Genomic DNA, 18009 nt, shown 5'->3' on the forward strand with positions numbered 1-18009 from the left:
GCCTTGAGGACTGCCTCATAGAACTGGAGGAATGTCCCTGTGCTGCCAGCGCTTCGGGATAGTACAAAAGAGTTGTACATGGCAACCTGTACCAAGTAGACCTCAACTTTTTTGTACCATGCCCGGGTTTTGCGCATGGCGTTATATGGCTTGAGGACTTGATCAGAGAGATCAACTCCTCCCATATACCGATTGTAGTCGACGATACAATCGGGCTTGAGGACCGTTGCCGCGGTACCTCGCACAGGGACAGGGGTGATGCCGTTACCATGAATTGTGGACAGCATAAGGACATCCCTCTTGTCCTTATACCTGACCAGCAACAGGTTTCCAGTGGTAAGGGCACGGGTCTCACCCCTAGGGATAGGTACCTGGAGGGGGAGGGCAGGGAGGCCGCGTTGATTTTTCCGCACGGTCCCACAAGCGGACGTGGATCTGGCGGCAAGGGACTGGAACAAGGGGATACTGGTATAAAAGTTATCCACGTACAGGTGGTAAACCTTATCCAGAAGTGGGTGCATAAGGTCCCACACAAGTTTCCCGGTAACACCCAGAGTGGGGGGACATTCTGGGGGTTGAATCTGTGAATCTCGCCCCTCGTACACACGAAATTTGTTGTGTGGAGAAAGTGAGTGTTAGAAGAGCTTAATAGCAGAGCAGAACAGGCCTAGTTCACAATGTAGCTGCCATTTCAGGCTCTTGGCTCTGATCAAGCTAAGGGAGTATAGAGAACAGTATTACAGCAGCACAGCACAGTGAGTCTACGTCTGGATATAGAAAAAGTCTAGTGGAGATTAGAGCTAAGTTAGCTAATGGACTTCACAAGCACCAGTGACCAGGAGGAACCTGAAAGTACCTAGACACAGCCGGATGATTAGTGCACAGAATTATCCTTTAACACATGCCTCTATGGACATAGTGGACCGTAATTCTTCAGTGAGCATCTTTTCCAAAGAATGGAGCAGAAGACTGATGCCTGCCATTAGGGAGCCGCCCTCTGGATTGCTACTGACCAGTAAGATTTATTATATTCAGCACTTGAGTGCTAAAAAGTGGATATAGTATAGACAGATATAGAAAGAAGGAGAACTCCTCAAAGTACAATTGCCGAGCCTGTTATAAGGAATACAGCTGAGCCAATATTTGGATTATTGCTTTACTATATAAATTAACTGTATTGACTACCTGGAGACAAGTGATTTTAAGTAAAGGTTCTGTTGTTTGCTACAAGTGACTCCTCATCTTTTCCACCACCAACCTTTGCCCCTAACGGTGCTGGCGTCACAAATAACCGGGGTCCCAGCTTCAAAAGCACCCTAAACACCTACAGTCATGGCCATAAATGTTGGCACCCCTGACATTTTTCAAGAAAATGAAGTATTTCTCACAGAAAAGTATTGCAGTAACACATGTTTTGCTATACACATGTTTATTCCCTTTGTGTGTATTGGAACAAAACCAAAAAAGGGAGGAAAAAAAGCAAATTGGACATAATGTCACACAAAACTCCAAAAATGGGCTGGACAAAATTATTGGCACCCTTAACTTAATATTTGGTTGCACACCCTTTGGAAAAAATAACTGAAATCAGTCGCTTCCTATAACCATCAATAAGCTTCTGACAACTCTCAACAGGAATTTTGGACCACTCGTCCTTAGCAAACTGCTCCAGGTCTCTCTTATTGGAAGGGTGCCTATTCCCAACAGCAATTTTAAGATCTCTCCACAGGTGTTCAATGGGATTTAGATCTGGACTCATTGCTAGCCACTTCAGAACTCTCCAGCGCTTTGTTGCCATCCAATTCTGGGCGCTTTTTGACGTATGTTTGGGGTCATTGTCCTGCTGGAAGACCCAAAATCTCGGACGCAAACCAAGCTTTCTAAAACTGGGCTCTACAGTGTGACCCAAAATCCGTTGGTAATCCTCAGATTTCATGATGCCTTGCACACATTCAAAGCACTCAGTGCCGGAGGCAGCAAAACAACCCCAAAACATCAATGAACCTCTACCATATTTCACTGTAGGTACTGTGTTCTCTTCTTTGTAGGCCTCATTCCGTTTTCAGTAAACATTAGAATGATGTGCTTTACTAAAAAGCTCTATCTTGGTCTCATCTGTCCACAAGATGTTTTCCCAGAAGGATTTTGGCTTACTCAAGTTCATTTTTGCAAAATGTAGTCTTGCTTTTTTATGTCTCTTCCGTACACGCCCAGGGAGATTAGCTACAGTGCCATGGGTTGCAAACTTCTTGATAATGTTGCGCACTGTGGACAAAGGCAAATCTAGATCTCTGGAGATGGACTTGTAACCTTGAGATTGTTGATATTTTTCCACAATTTTGGTTCTCAAGTTCTCTTCTCATCTTTCTGTTGTCCATGCTTAGTGTGGCACACACAGACACACAATGCAAAAACTAAGTGAACTTCTCTCCTTTTTACCTGCTTTCATGTGTGATTTTTATATTGTCCACGCCTGTTATTTGCCCCAGGTGAGTTTAAAGGAGCATCACATGCTTGAAACAATCTTATTTATCCACAATTTTGAAAGGGTGTCAATAATTTTGTCCAGCCCATTTTTGGAGTTTGGTGTGACATTATGTCCAATTAGCTTTTTTTCCTCCCTTTTTTGGTTTTGTTCCAATACACAAAAAGGAAATAAACATGTGTATAGCAAAACATGTGTTACTGCAATACTTTTCTGTAAGAAATACTTCATTTTCTTGAAAAATTCCAGGGGTGCCAACATTTACAGCCATGACTGTATACCCTCAAGGGCACCTCGACTACCATCTGGCTGGTGATCCCTGCACTAGAGAGTGCCCCAGAGGATTTAGTGCTGTCTTCCCCATCACTGCACGCCGGCCAAGGAGGGCTCTGCTAACCATGAGTACAAACAACTACTCCCCCCATCGGCCCACCATACCTCACATGTTGCCCCTGCAGACCCGGTCACTGCAGATCCGAAACAGAGATGAAACGTTAATGAAATATTTGCATGTCTTCTGTGTTTTGTACCTACTCCTGCTTTTGGCTACCAAATCACAAGCTAATTGTGATGGGACCATACAGGCCTTACAGCTGCTACACAGACAGGATCCGTTGTGCATCTAATTTTTCCTTACTTCTGACAGATCAGAAGAAGGGTAAAATAAATGATGATGTCAGCCAGGCCAAAAGGCAAAATAGTGGCCTAGTCATGAAGTGGGGAGGGTGGGAACAGCATGAGAAGTCCACAGAGTGGGCCTATGACATAGTGGTGATGTGTAAGCAGCATGAAGAGACCACAGAGTGGCCCAATGACAGAGTCTCGAGGTGGCGGCAGCATCAGGAGGCCACAGAGTGGCAAGGTGACATAGTGTGGAGGTGGCAGCAGTATCAGGAGGCCACAGAGTGACCCATGACAGAGTGTGGAGATGGCAACAGCATCAGGAGTCCAAAGAGTGGTAAGGTGACATAGTGTGGAGGTTGCAGCAGCATGAGGAGACCACAGAGTGACCCGGTGACAGAATGTGGAGGTTGCAGAAGCATCAGGAGACCACAGAGTGTCCCGGTGACAGAGTGGGGAGGTGGGTGGCAATAACAGTAACTGCTGATGATGGTGGGTGTAAGAAGGAGCACTTGGCATCAGATGTGTGGCATCAGGCAGGTGGCAGCATCAGAATAGTAGCTGAGGCAGGTAGCCAGAAGAAACTGGTCTCTTTTGTCAAAGTGTTGGTGTGGCACCATGAATGATCTAGTCTGATGCATCAGGCATTGTGGGCGGAAATCTGGCTGATCCACGCCTGATTCATCTTGACAAAGGTCAGTCTCTCCACATTTTGGGTGGACAGGCGAGTTCTTATTGGGGTAACTATTGCCCCTGCCGCACTAAACACACACTCTGATGCCACAATACTGGCCGGGCAGGACAGCTTTTCCAGGGCAAACTCTGCAAGTTGTGGCCACAAATCCAGTTTAGCTGCCCAGTAGTCCAGCGGATCTTCAATGTGGGGTGGCAAGGTACTGTCCAAGTATGCCATGACCTTCTGGTTCAGGTCCTGCTCCAGGTCTAGCTGCAGCTGCTGGTCAGTATTTTCTTCACTAGGCGGGTGAAAAAAGCTGCTCATAAGTGACTCTAGACTCAAGTTGCTGCTGATGGAGCTGAAACTGCTCCTACCCCCCCCCCCCCCCCCCCCCCACTACCCTGCCACAGCATCCATGGCAAAGGAACGTGAGCGCAGAGGGCCCCCCCAGTCAGACCTGCGAGAGAATGGATGATGGCGCAGATAGGCAGTGGCCAATTCACTACATAGGATGTCTCTATAGTAGTTCACTTTTTCCTCCCTCTCATTGGATGTAAAAAAAGGCCCCCATTTTGGACTGGTAGTGAGGGTCCAACAAGGTGGAGAGCCAGAAGTCATCCCTCTGCCGAATGGTGACAATTCAGCTGTCACTACACAAGCAAGTGAGCATGCGTCGGGCCATTTGTGCAAGTGACTCGGAGGGACTCCCTGCCTCCATCTCCACTGCATACTGCCACGTTGTGTCTGGGTCCTCTGCCTCATCTTCCTCATCGCCCTGTAGCTCCTCTGGCTGCTCCTGCTCCTCCTCTCCTGTCGCCTGTGTAGAAAAACCACCAATTTTGCTACACATTTCTTGTGCTCCAATGTCCTCCTCCTCCAGTTCAGCCCCCACAGGGCTCATGTCGCCATGAGATCTAGGCACCACGTCTCCAGTCCTCTGACCAGCCAGAATTACCAGCATCTGTTCCAGGACATAAGGCAGTGGAATGACGTTTTTCATCCCGTAGTCCTGGCGACTGACAAATAACGTGGCCTCCTCAAAGGGCCTGAGCAAATGGCAGGTGTCATGCATGAGCTGCCACTGGCTGACATCGAAATTGCAGAGAGGAGTACTCCTGTCCGCTTGGATCATTAAGAGATCGTTTATGGCCTGTCTCTGTTCGTATAGTCGGTTTCACATAAGAAGGGTCGAATTCACATAAGAAGGGTCGAATGTGGAAATGTCACATATTAGCTTATGTTGGTGGATGCAGTTCTGCCGCTGCAGCTCAAGGAGGGTGTGCTTTGCGATGTACGAGTGGCTGAAGTGCATGCAAAGTTTCCTGGCTAGTTTTAGGATGTCTTGACCATCCGACACCATGTTCTTCCCATTGTCGGTCACCATGGTTCAGATTTTGAGTTGTCACGGAGAAAGCCAGGATTCGATTTCTTGATGAAGGACACGGAGCAGTTCCTCCCATGTGACTCCGTTCGCCCAGGCAAATTAGGTGCAGAACAGCAAGACACCACTGTGCCCTATGCTGGAGGGGCACTGTGAATTGTCCCTACAGTGGAGGCTGAGTACACGGTGGAGGATGAGGAGGCAGAGGCAGACATTGTCGAAGGACCAACGGCGTGAAAACGTGGAGGTGGAAGCAGCATCACCTGGCCAAGTTGCTGGTGTGGCTGTGCAGGAACCACATTCACCCAGTGGGCTGTAAAGGACATGTATTGTCCCTGACGGTAGTTACAGCTCCACGCGTCGGTGCTGCCGTTCACTTTGGCAGACACCGACAGGCTCAAGAACTGGCCCACCTTCTGTATTACATGTGTGTGCAGGGCTGGTACTGCCTTTTTGGCAAAGAAATGATGGCTTGGGACTCTCCACCTCGGCTCAGCACAAGCCATCAGTTCTCTGAAAGGTGCAGAGTCCACCACTTGGAAATAGAGGGACTGCAGCATCAGCAACTTGGACAAAAGTACGTTCAGCTTCTGTGCCATTGGATGAGTGCACACATACTGTTGTCTCTTGGAAATTGCTTCGGTGATCGATTGCTGACGGAATGACTGACAAGGAGTAGGAGGACGAGGAGCAGGAGCATCTGGACCAGCAGATGATGGGAAGGACAGACAGCTCCCTTCTGCTGAGATGGTAGAGCCTTGGCTGCCTGAAATCGGCTGCTCGCCACTGGGTGATGCAGCGGTTGCTTCGGCAGGCTGGACCACCACATCAGAGCCACGGTTCTCCCAGGCCACTTTATGGTGATGCTGCATATGTTAACGCAGGGCCGTGGTGCCAACATTGACACCCTGGCCACGCTTCACCTTCTGCCCACAGATTCTACATATGGCCATGTTCACCTTCTCCGGAGGCTTAACAAAAAATTGCCACACCGCCGGGTAGGTGATTTTACCCCCAAAACTATGCACTGACTGACTGCTACCGTCGCTGCCTCCGTGAACCCGTACACCACTACTTCCGGGGCAGGTAGGCTCCTGCGAAGCGGGTGGTCTACCCAGGGCACGTTTGGCTCCCGACCTCCCACTGCTGCCACCTTGCTGACTCCCGGCCATGCTAGCGACTTGCTAGTTCTGCTGCTGCCTCACGGGCAAGCTGCCACCATCTTCTCCTGATGATGATGAAGCCCCTTCGTCACCCGGCTCCCAAGTGCGATCAGCTACATCATCATCATCGAGTACTGTCTGCACATCACTGATGTCCTCCTCAACCGTCTCTGGGTCAGGAGCCTGACTGCTCACAACACCAGCTCCCATGCCACTCTCCTCATCACTACTTGGCCGCCTATTGGAGGAAGCAGCGGATGTCTCCCCCACATCTTGGCTTGCCAGTAGCTGCTGACCTTCTTCTAGTAGCTCGTCCTCACTGTATAGTGGAGCTGAGCCCACAGCATACAATTCTTCTCTGGCAGAGGGAACAGAAAAGGACAAGGGCAGGTTGAAGACAGGTGAGGGCACAGGGCCTGCTCCCGGGCCATGCCAACTAATGGTTGTGTTGACGAACCCACTGACTCTTGACTGGGGGTGTATGATGTCACTTACTGGTTACTGGTCAAGACACGACCACCAGCTGACACTGGGAGCTCAGGCCTCTCGAAGTGCCCCCTGCTGCCACGGCCCCTTACTCTGCTGCAACCTCTGCCTGCGCCCGAAACATTAAGGCCTCTGCCACTCCCCTGTGCAGGGCCTGGCACTTCTCTGTCTGACATACTGTTAGATCAAATAAATAAATAAAAAGGAAATTAAAACACCCCAAAAAGGTCTGTAATTTTCTCACTTCACCAGACAACGGCTAATAGGCCCTTTTTTCCCCATTAATACACACAAAAAAGGGCTTTAGAACATATAACTGCACCGCTGAATGGCAAATATATTTATATTTTTCGACTTCTACACGCCACAAAAGGCTTTAGAACATATAAATGCACCGCTGAACGGCAAATATATTTTTCTTTTGCCATTAATACACTCCACAAAAGGCTTTAGAACATATAACTGCACCACTGAACAGCGAATATATTTTTCTTTTGCCACTAATACACACCATAAAAGGCTTTAGAACATATAACTGCACTGCTCAAGGGCAAATAAGACGTAGAAATATTTCCTTGTAATAAACCCTCTTAATGGCTGTAACACCCCAATAACAAGAACGGTTTGCTGGAATTACAGAGCTGTATCATGGCAATTTGGATCCCCAGTCAGTGAAGCAAGGTGTAATAGGATTGTATCCAGGCTGTAATCTCCCCTACAGAACCCTATTCAACATAAAGCCGTGGAATGATTCCTCCCTATCATTTCCCTACACCTTGAATAATCTTTACCTGCACTTGTAAATATTTTTTTTTTTAGCACACTGAAGTTTTTTCTAGCCCTGTCCCTAGCGCCTGCTGACGTCTCTCCCTGCACTAAGTACACTGGAAAATGGCAGCATCCAAGATGGATGAGGCTATTTATAGGGCTGTGACATCACAGGGCTGGCTGGCTGCTGATTGGCTGCATGCATGGCATTATGAGTGATCCCGCCTTCCGAGAGTTCCTTGCTCCATGTCCTCACACGTGCAGCAGCCATTTTAGGAAAAAATGCGATTCGTTACCAAGAAGCGTGAGGAAATTCGGATTCGGTGCGAATCGAATATTTCCTGAAATTTGGATCAAATTCCACTTCGTCAGCTTCGATTCGCTCATCTCTAGTGAAATGACCAAAAAATAGCAAATAGGCCATTTTTTTATTTTTCTGTTTCACTGTTTGAATATTTTTATATTTTAATAGTACGGGTGTTTTCACATGTGTGGATGTCCATGATTTTTTTAAATATAAATATGTATTTTTATTTTGGGAAAAGGGGGGCGATTTTAATTTTTATATATTTTTTTACATTTTAAATATTATTATTTTTTTACACTTTTAATTAGTTCCTATAGGAATGTATAACAAGCAATCATTAGATTGGGGTCTATGGGGATTATACTATGTTCGCATGGAGCCCTGCTGCAGGCAGGAGCTCCATAGGAACTAATATGCAGAGCCTCTTGTCACCCAGAACGACAGAGGCTGCCACACACTACAGGGAGTGCAGAATTATTAGGCAAGTTGTATTTTTGAGGATTAATTTTATTATTGAACAACAACCATGTTCTCAATGAACCCAAAAAACTCATTAATATCAAAGCTGAATATTTTTGGAAGTAGTTTTTAGTTTGTTTTTAGTTTTAGCTATTTTAGGGGGATATCTGTGTGTGCAGGTGACTATTACTGTGCATAATTATTAGGCAACTTAACAAAAAACAAATATATACCCATTTCAATTATTTATTTTTACCAGTGAAACCAATATAACATCTCAACATTCACAAATATACATTTCTGACATTCAAAAACAAAACAAAAACAAATCAGTGACCAATATAGCCACTTTTCTTTGCAAGGACACTCAAAAGCCTGCCATCCATGGATTCTGTCAGTGTTTTGATCTGTTCACCATCAACATTGCGTGCAGCAGCAACCACAGCCTCCCAGACACTGTTCAGAGAGGTGTACTGTTTTCCCTCCTTGTAAATCTCACATTTGATGATGGACCACAGGTTCTCAATGGGGTTCAGATCAGGTGAACAAGGAGGCCATGTCATTAGATTTTCTTCTTTTATACCCTTTCTTGCCAGCCACGCTGTGGAGTACTTGGACGCGTGTGATGGAGCATTGTCCTGCATGAAAATCATGTTTTTCTTGAAGGATGCAGACTTCTTCCTGTACCACTGCTTGAAGAAGGTGTCTTCCAGAAACTGGCAGTAGGACTGGGAGTTGAGCTTGACTCCATCCTCAACCTGAAAAGGCCCCACAAGCTCATCTTTGATGATACCAGCCCAAACCAGTACTCCACCTCCACCTTGCTGGCGTCTGAGTCGGACTGGAGCTCTCTGCCCTTTACCAATCCAGCCACGGGCCCATCCATCTGGCCCATCAAGACTCACTCTCATTTCATCAGTCCATAAAACCTTAGAAAAATCAGTCTTGAGATATTTCTTGGCCCAGTCTTGACGTTTCAGCTTGTGTGTCTTGTTCAGTGGTGGTCGTCTTTCAGCCTTTCTTACCTTGGCCATGTCTCTGAGTATTGCACACCTTGTGCTTTTGGGCACTCCAGTGATGTTGCAGCTCTGAAATATGGCCAAACTGGTGGCAAGTGGCATCTTGGCAGCTGCACGCTTGACTTTTCTCAGTTCATGGGCAGTTATTTTGCGCCTTGGTTTTTCCACACGCTTCTTGCGACCCTGTTGACTATTTTGAATGAAACGCTTGATTGTTCGATGATCACGCTTCAGAAGCTTTGCAATTTTAAGAGTGCTGCATCTCTCTGCAAGATATCTCACTATTTTTGACTTTTCTGAGCCTATACAGCTTGGAGTAAGACAACATGCATAAAGAGGATGATGTGGTCAAAATACTCATTTGCCTAATAATTCTGCACTCCCTGTACATTCAGCTTTTTCGATCCTCGCTAGGGGAAGCTAGTGCACGGCCGGGAGTACAGTGCTCCCATTTTTTAACCTCCCAGATGCCATGGTCATTTGACCACTGCAGGGCCGGTTCTAGGTGAAATGGGGCCCTGGGGCGGAAAACAATAAGGGCCCCTCCTTCCCCCACATGACACTTGCTGACATTAACGTCACTTGGCAGCAGCACATCTCTCCTTCCCCCCCTTCCCAAATGCACATTTCTCCAGTCCAACTGTCCAAACAGAACCAGGGCGGGCTAGTATACTGGCACTGGAATGGGTGAGATGGTGCCTGGGATGGATCCCAATCCAGTTTAATCAACCAACCAGTTACTGGTAGGTTGGTTGATTAAACTGGATCGGATCCATCCCAGGCACCATCTCACCCATCCCAGTGCCAGTATACTAGCCCGCCCTGGTTCTGTTTGTACAGTTGGACTGGAGAAATGTGCATTTGGGGGGGGAGGGGCAGTTACCCCCAATGCACATTTCTCCAGTCCAACTGACTCCAAACACAAAACAGAACCAGGGCCGCAGGGCGGGCTAGTAGTACACTGGGACGGCCCGGACGGGTGAGATGGTGCCTGGGACTAAGTAAGTCAGTGAGTGGGAAACTGGGAATGGATGGATCATGGATGGATCCGATCCAGTTTAATTAACAATATAACCAACCTACCAGACAGAGACAGTAACTGTAACTGACTGTCTTCTGTTGTAGACTAGACTCACTGTACACTTGGAACTTCAGTGGAACTTGGCTGGCTGCCTTCTGACTGTGGGCAGCGGGCCGTGGGCCTTCCCTGGCGCTGGCAGAGTCAGACTGGGCTGTGGCTGGCTGGCTGCCAATGGCGCTTGCCGCTTGCTCCTTCTTCAATCAAGACCAAGTTCTCTGCTCTGGGCAGGGGGGGGCGGAGCCTGTGGCAACGTCAGCCAGACGCTAGACGTGCCTGCCTGTGCCGTGCATGCCGCTGCTCCAGTCCCGAATCTCTTAAAGAGACAAGCAGCTTAGCAGCGCAGCGCAGGCAGAGCGGCCGCGGGCGCCCGGTGGGGGGCGCCTCCACTCCACTCCAGTCCAGTTTTAATTACATGATCATTGCGCCGTCTCCAGACCGGACCGCCGGGGCCACAGGCACACAGAATAGAATTATAGATAGTAGTTGCGGCTGGGCCGGCGCTGGGGGGCCCCTAAGGAGTCGGGGGCCCGAGGGCAATTGCCCCCCTTGCCTCTATGGAAGCGCCGGCCCTGGAACACGGTATCTGAAGGGTTAAATGTATGCAATCGATGTTATCATCAATCATATAGGATGGATCAGGGTATACACCAGTGTAATATTGGATCAGAGTTAACACTCCTTTTTTCTGAGATTTCTAAGTTGTGTTATTTAATCTAAGCAAACTCCTTCAATTGCTTTTCAATGGCTTCTGTCTCAAGATAACGCGATGAATTAATAAATTTGAGTTAAGAGCTGGAGTGCTGACCCTGCTCTATCTGTACATTAGTCCTGGCGGCTATGGTGCACGCTGCGCTTGCGAGCAGGTGCCATTTTTAAATACCAGACTGCCAGCGTAAATTTACGTTGGCAGTCTGGTATTACATTTAAAGAATATATAAATTAATATTGAAACCAATAATAAACCTAATTTTCCAGCATAAATACAGGGAGTGCAGAATTATTAGGCAAATGAGTATTTTGACCACATCATCCTCTTTATTCATGTTGTCTTACTCCAAGCTGTATAGGCTCGAAAGCCTACTACCAATTAAGCATATTAGGTGATGTGCATCTCTGTAATGAGAAGGGGTGTGGTCTAATGACATCAACACCCTATATTAGGTGTGCATAATTATTAGGCAACTTCCTTTCCTTTGGCAAAATGGGTCAAAAGAAGAACTTGACAGGCTCAGAAAAGTCAAAAATAGTGAGATATCTTGCAGAGGGATGCAGCACTCTTAAAATTGCAAAGCTTCTGAAGCGTGATCATCGAACAATCAAGCGTTTCATTCAAAATAGTCAACAGGGTCGCAAGAAGCGTGTGGAAAAACCAAGGCGTAAAAATAACTGCCCATGAACTGAGAAAAGTCAAGCGTGCAGCTGCCAAGATGCCACTTGCCACCAGTTTGGCCATATTTCAGAGCTGCAACATCACTGGAGTGCCCAAAAGCACAAGGTGTGCAATACTCAGAGACATGGCCAAGGTAAGAAAGGCTGAAAGACGACCACCACTGAACAAGACACACAAGCTGAAACGTCAAGACTGGGCCAAGAAATATCTCAAGACTGATTTTTCTAAGGTTTTATGGACTGATGAAATGAGAGTGAGTCTTGATGGGCCAGATGGATGGGCCCGTGGCTGGATTGGTAAAGGGCAGAGAGCTCCAGTCCGACTCAGACGCCAGCAAGGTGGAGGTGGAGTACTGGTTTGGGCTGGTATCATCAAAGATGAGCTTGTGGGGCCTTTTCGGGTTGAGGATGGAGTCAAGCTCAACTCCCAGTCCTACTACCAGTTTCTGGAAGACACCTTCTTCAAGCAGTGGTACAGGAAGAAGTCTGCATCCTTCAAGAAAAACATGATTTTCATGCAGGACAATGCTCCATCACACGCGTCCAAGTACTCCACAGCGTGGCTGGTAAGAAAGGGTATAAAAGAAGAAAATCTAATGACATGGCCTCCTTGTTCACCTGATCTGAACCCCATTGAGAACCTGTGGTCCATCATCAAATGTGAGATTTACAAGGAGGGAAAACAGTACACCTCTCTGAACAGTGTCTGGGAGGCTGTGGTTGCTGCTGCACGCAATGTTGATGGTGAACAGATCAAAACACTGACAGAATCCATGGATGGCAGGCTTTTGAGTGTCCTTGCAAAGAAAGGTGGCTATATTGGTCACTGATTTGTTTTTGTTTTGTTTTTGAATGTCAGAAAGGTATATTTGTGAATGTTGAGATGTTATATTGGTTTCACTGGTAAAAATAAATAATTGAAATGGGTATATATTTGTTTTTTGTTAAGTTGCCTAATAATTATGCACAGTAATAGTCACCTGCACACACAGATATCCCCCTAAAATAGCTAAAACTAAAAACAAACTAAAAACTACTTCCAAAAATATTCAGCTTTGATATTAATGAGTTTTTTGGGTTCATTGAGAACATGGTTGTTGTTCAATAATAAAATTAATCCTCAAAAATACAACTTGCCTAATAATTCTGCACTCCCTGTATAATAAAAAAATATTTTCTAACACTGTTTCAAATATATTCATATATACGTAATATAGACAGTGTAACGGATGTCCTGGCACCCTGACTGGGTACCTCCGTTGATGGATGCTCCCAGTACCTCCCGAGGACTCCAAGCACTCCGCTCAACACCGATACCACCAGAGGAACAAGGAACAGGAACAGCTCTTACAAGAGCTAGGGGTTATAGCCAGGGGAGTATAGCAAATCTTCAGCGTATAGCAATCCCCACACACATGAGACGAGCCTCTATGTTGAATGTAAAACAGGAACTCTTTATTGAACACACAAGCATTGACTTATATACACATTTTCCAACAAGGGTACCACCCCCGTGGACCTGGTTGGGAACTGAGGACATGACATAGCAGCCAATACTTTACAGCTTTACGGTTTAAACACAAAAACTAACCCTATTCAACAAACACAATGGCATTGTCTGTGACGCAATTAACAAACACAATGGCATTGTCTTTGATGCAATTAACTAACACAATGGCATGGTCTGTGACGCAATTAACAAACACAATGGCATGGTCTGTGACGCAATTACCAAAATACAATTACCAAAACACATTGGGCAGAAAACACACCTTTTTCCCAAAATACAGAAAACACCTCAAAACCCCACATATCCCCATAATGTATACATCCATGGATAGCTCTGATCTGGGTGAACAACATATCCAAAAATCACCCAGATCCGAGCAGGGGTTCCTTAATTCCATTTAAAAAGTCACATTTGGCCGACCGCAAGCATGGCTTTCCTGCCCAAAACAGTTCCACAGATTTAGGCTGTGCGGCCGGTCTGTCTTCTCCTCCACAGTTAGTATATGGGCCATAATCCTGAGGCAAGAGGCTGGCAAACAGGCCCCTCCAAAACCCAGTGGCGAGGTCAGTTTCGCCACACATCTCCCCCTCCCAGGGAAGACTAACCAGATACCTGACCTCACGCCGGTCGGTATCTGAGTTAGTCTGGCAGTCCACCCACAACCAAATACTGGACCTGTTGAATCTGGTAGCCTGTCTCTGTCCAGTGAGTCCACCAAGGTTATGTTGGTAACTGGTACTCCCGGTCTCTGTGTTGCTTCCTGGCTTGGAGTGGAGGTTGCTTTGTGGGCAGGGATCAGCGGTACTCTGCTCTGGTGCCAGCACATCCACGGAAGAAGCCTGGTTGGAGCCCGGTTGTTGAAGGGGGAGACCGACTGTCTCCCCTTTGGATACCCAGCTCTGCTGCTAGAGGGGGAGACCGACTGTCTCCCCTTTGGCTAAACAGCCCTGTTGCTGGGGGACAGGCCCGACTGTCCCTACCCCTGTGCTGTAAGTGCAGAGACCACGGTCCCATCTGCACTGTTGTGGGGCTTACTGTCCCCCCCTGGTACGTTAAGCTGCCGCTGGGGAGAGGGGGTAACAAGCTCCTTTCCCATACATACTTCCAGCCGCTGGGGAGGGCGACCGACCGTTTCCGCTCCCAATAAGTGTCCTGCTGCTGGGGAAAGGAGACTGGGCTCTCTATTGCCTGCTGGGGGACAGGACCGACTGTCTCTGCCCCCTGTAACTCAGCCAGCCGCTGGGGAATGGAGACTGGGCTCCCAATTCCCAATAAATCACATTGCCGCTGGGGAGAGGGGGTAGCAAGCTCCTCTCCCATACATACTTCCAGCCCTTTTGGGGAGGGAGACCGACTGTCTCCACTCCCAATACAGTGTCCTCTTGTTGGGGAAAGGAGATTGGGCTCTCTATTCCCTGTAGGACACTCTGCCGCTGGGGGACAGGACCGACTGTCTCAGCCCCCTGTAACTCTGCCTGCCGCTGAGGAATGGAGACTGGGCTCCCAATTCCCTGCAGGACCGGTGGAGAGACCTCGGTCCCATCTACACCAGCCCCCTGGGGTTCTTCCCAGTAAACCTCCACAATATCTTCCCAGCTGAAGGGGTCTGGGTCTGTCACTCTGATTTCCTGCTGAGCCTTCTCACTGGAGTGGAACAGCTACTGGTAGCCCTGTTCCAGCTCCATCTCACAGGTCACCAGGTGGACCAGGTCCTGCTCAATCTCATGAGTGTCGTCCCAGTCATACCTGCTCTCCCTCCATTCAAAGAGATCACGGAACCGGGCTTGTGTAGGGCTCCCAAACTCCAGCTCTGAAAAAGTCTCCCATAAGAAGCCAGGACCATCAAACTCCTCTCCCTCTGGCTTGTCATGCTCAGCTGTCCTGGACAGGTACTGTGCCCCATACCACCAGGTAGGCATCTTCCAGCCACAGCTCCTGCCATACTAGGTGTTCCAATTTCTTTACCCATTCCTCCCGGGGCTTCTCTCCCAGGAATGGCATCCGCAAGGCTACTCGCTCCTGCAACCGCTGGTCTTCCGTGGGGAGTCTCTCATCCCGTAGATACTCCACAATACCCAGTGCCTGGTACCAGATGCCTTTGCGGACTGCATCTAGGTCATCCATGACACCCTCATCGTACTCCCCTGCTGTTTCCATTCTGTTGCTCTTAGGGTCGCTGTAATGGGACATGCGTTGCCCCCAACTTGTAACTGTCCCTCTGGCTGTGGGAACGATCCCGCCGCTTGCCACCAATGTAACGGATCTCCTGGCACCCTGACTGGGTACCTCCGTTGATGGATGCTCCCAGTGCCTCCCGAGGACTCCAAGCACTCAGCTCGACACCGATACCACCACAGGAACAAGGAACAGGAACAGCACTTACAAGAGCTAGGGGTTATAGCCAGGGGAGTATAGCAAATCTTCAGCGTATAGCAATCCCCACACACATGAGATGAGCCTCTATGTTGAATGTAAAACAGGAACTCTTTATTGAACACACAAGCATTGACTTATATACACATTTTCCAACAAGAGTACCACCCCCGTGGACCTGGTTCGGAACTGAGGACATGACATAGCAGCCAATCCTTTACAGCTTTACGGTTTAAACACAAAAACTAACCCTATTCAACTAACACAATGGCATGGTCTGTGACGCAATTAACAAACACAATGGCATGGTCTGTGACGCAATTAACAAAATACAATTACCAAAACACATTGGGCTCTGCCTGTGATACAATTACCAAACATAATGGGCTAACTTAATCACTCACAGGCAGAAAACACACCTTTTCCCCAAAATACAGAAAACACCTCAAAACCCCACATATCCCCATAATGTATACATCCATGGATAGCTCTGATCTGGGTAAACAGCATATCCAAACATCACCCAGATCCGAGCAGGGGTTCCTGAATTCCATGGAAGTCACATTTGGCCGACCGCAAGCATGGCTTTCCTGCCCAAAACAGTTCCACAGATTTAGGCGGTCTGTCTTCTCCTTCAAAGTTAGTATATGGGCCATAATCCTGAGGCAAGAGGCTGGCAAACAGGCCCCTCCAAAACCCAGTGGCGAGGTTAGTTTCGCCACAGACAGCACATGTACAGTGACATTCTTTTCATCTGGCATCTGATAATCAAGACGTTTTCATAATCCAAAACTGAATTGCAAAGTATTTTTTCTGTCAAAGGGCTAGATTCAGAAAAACCCAATTAGGATATATTGCTATACTTTTCCACAAACACTCAATTTTTAATTATAGGGCACCTACTAGATTGCTATTCATGCTGACAAAGTATATGTAAATAATATTCTTATTTTTTACTTAGGCCTCTTTCACACTACCGTTTTTTTTTGCGTTCCGTATACGGAACCATTCATTTCAATGGGTCCGCAAAAAAAAACGGAATGTACTCTGTATGCATTCCGTTTCAGTGTTTCCGTATCTCCGTTCCGTGCAAAGATAGAACATGTCCTTTATTTGGCCGCAAATCACGTTCCGTGTCTCCATTAAAGTCAATAGGTCCGCAAAAAAAACGGAATGCATACGGAAATGCATCCGTATGTTTTCCGTATCCGTTCCGTTTTTTGCGGAACCATCTATTGAAAATGTTATGCCCAGCCCAATTTGTTCTATGTAATTACTGTATACTGTATATGCCATACGTAAAAACAGAACGGAAAAACGGAAACACAACGGAAACAAAAAGCGGAACAACGGATCCGTGAAAAACGGACCACAAAACACTGAAATAGCCATACGGTAGTGTGAAAGAGGCCTTATTTTGTGCTTGTGCACTTCGAATGTGCTTACTAATCCCATAATGCACAGGGGTAGGTTCTCTGCAATCTGTCAGGCTGGAATGTTCTTACTCCCAGCGTCTCAGATAAGAGAAGGAATGTGGGAATGGAGGAAACGAAGAACAAAAGGTAAAGTTAATTTTCTACTTTCATGCATTTCTCTCCTGCAGTGTTGTTACCTATAGATGTTTGACTATATATGCACTGAGATTGGCACATCATGCTCTATGTTATATTAGATAGAAGACTTTTTGGTGGCACTTTAGTGTGTTTTATTCGCCTGGTACAGGGGGGAAGGGCAATGATATATCTCTACAAGACAGTTTTTTCTTCTTGAACTTCATACGTCTGAATGGAAATGTGAGGTACTGATCTCATTTCTACAAATCTTGCACTAAATTCGTAATTTTTTCTTCTGCTTATTTTTCTCTTATGTCAACATCAGAATTAATCAAAAATATTATTTTTTTCTAGTTTTCAATGTTTTTCAGAATTCCCTCAAATGTATTTGCTTAACTTTTATAACATATATTGCAGGAAGAGATACCATCTATAGTACTGTATAAATTGGATATGGGCTCTTTAAAACCTCAGTGGCTAATCCAGCTTGTGTAAAACAGCAGGAATTTTAATCCTATTATTGAAGTTTTTAATATTTTTGTTTTCGATTCATTTTCTGTGGATCCTCTTGCAGTACCTCTTTTTAAAGAGAGGAGATCTTGTTCACCATTGATTGATTTGAACCATTCTCTTCCTTTACAAAGAGAAGATCTGCTGCAGATGAGTTATGTATTATGATGTTATGCAGCAGCAGAGGTATGTACTATCAGGTTCTGCAGTGGCTGAGGTATGTATTAT

This window comes from Bufo bufo, chromosome 6 (assembly GCF_905171765.1).
Source record: "Bufo bufo chromosome 6, aBufBuf1.1, whole genome shotgun sequence".
In the NCBI taxonomy this organism is placed as follows: domain Eukaryota; kingdom Metazoa; phylum Chordata; class Amphibia; order Anura; family Bufonidae; genus Bufo; species Bufo bufo.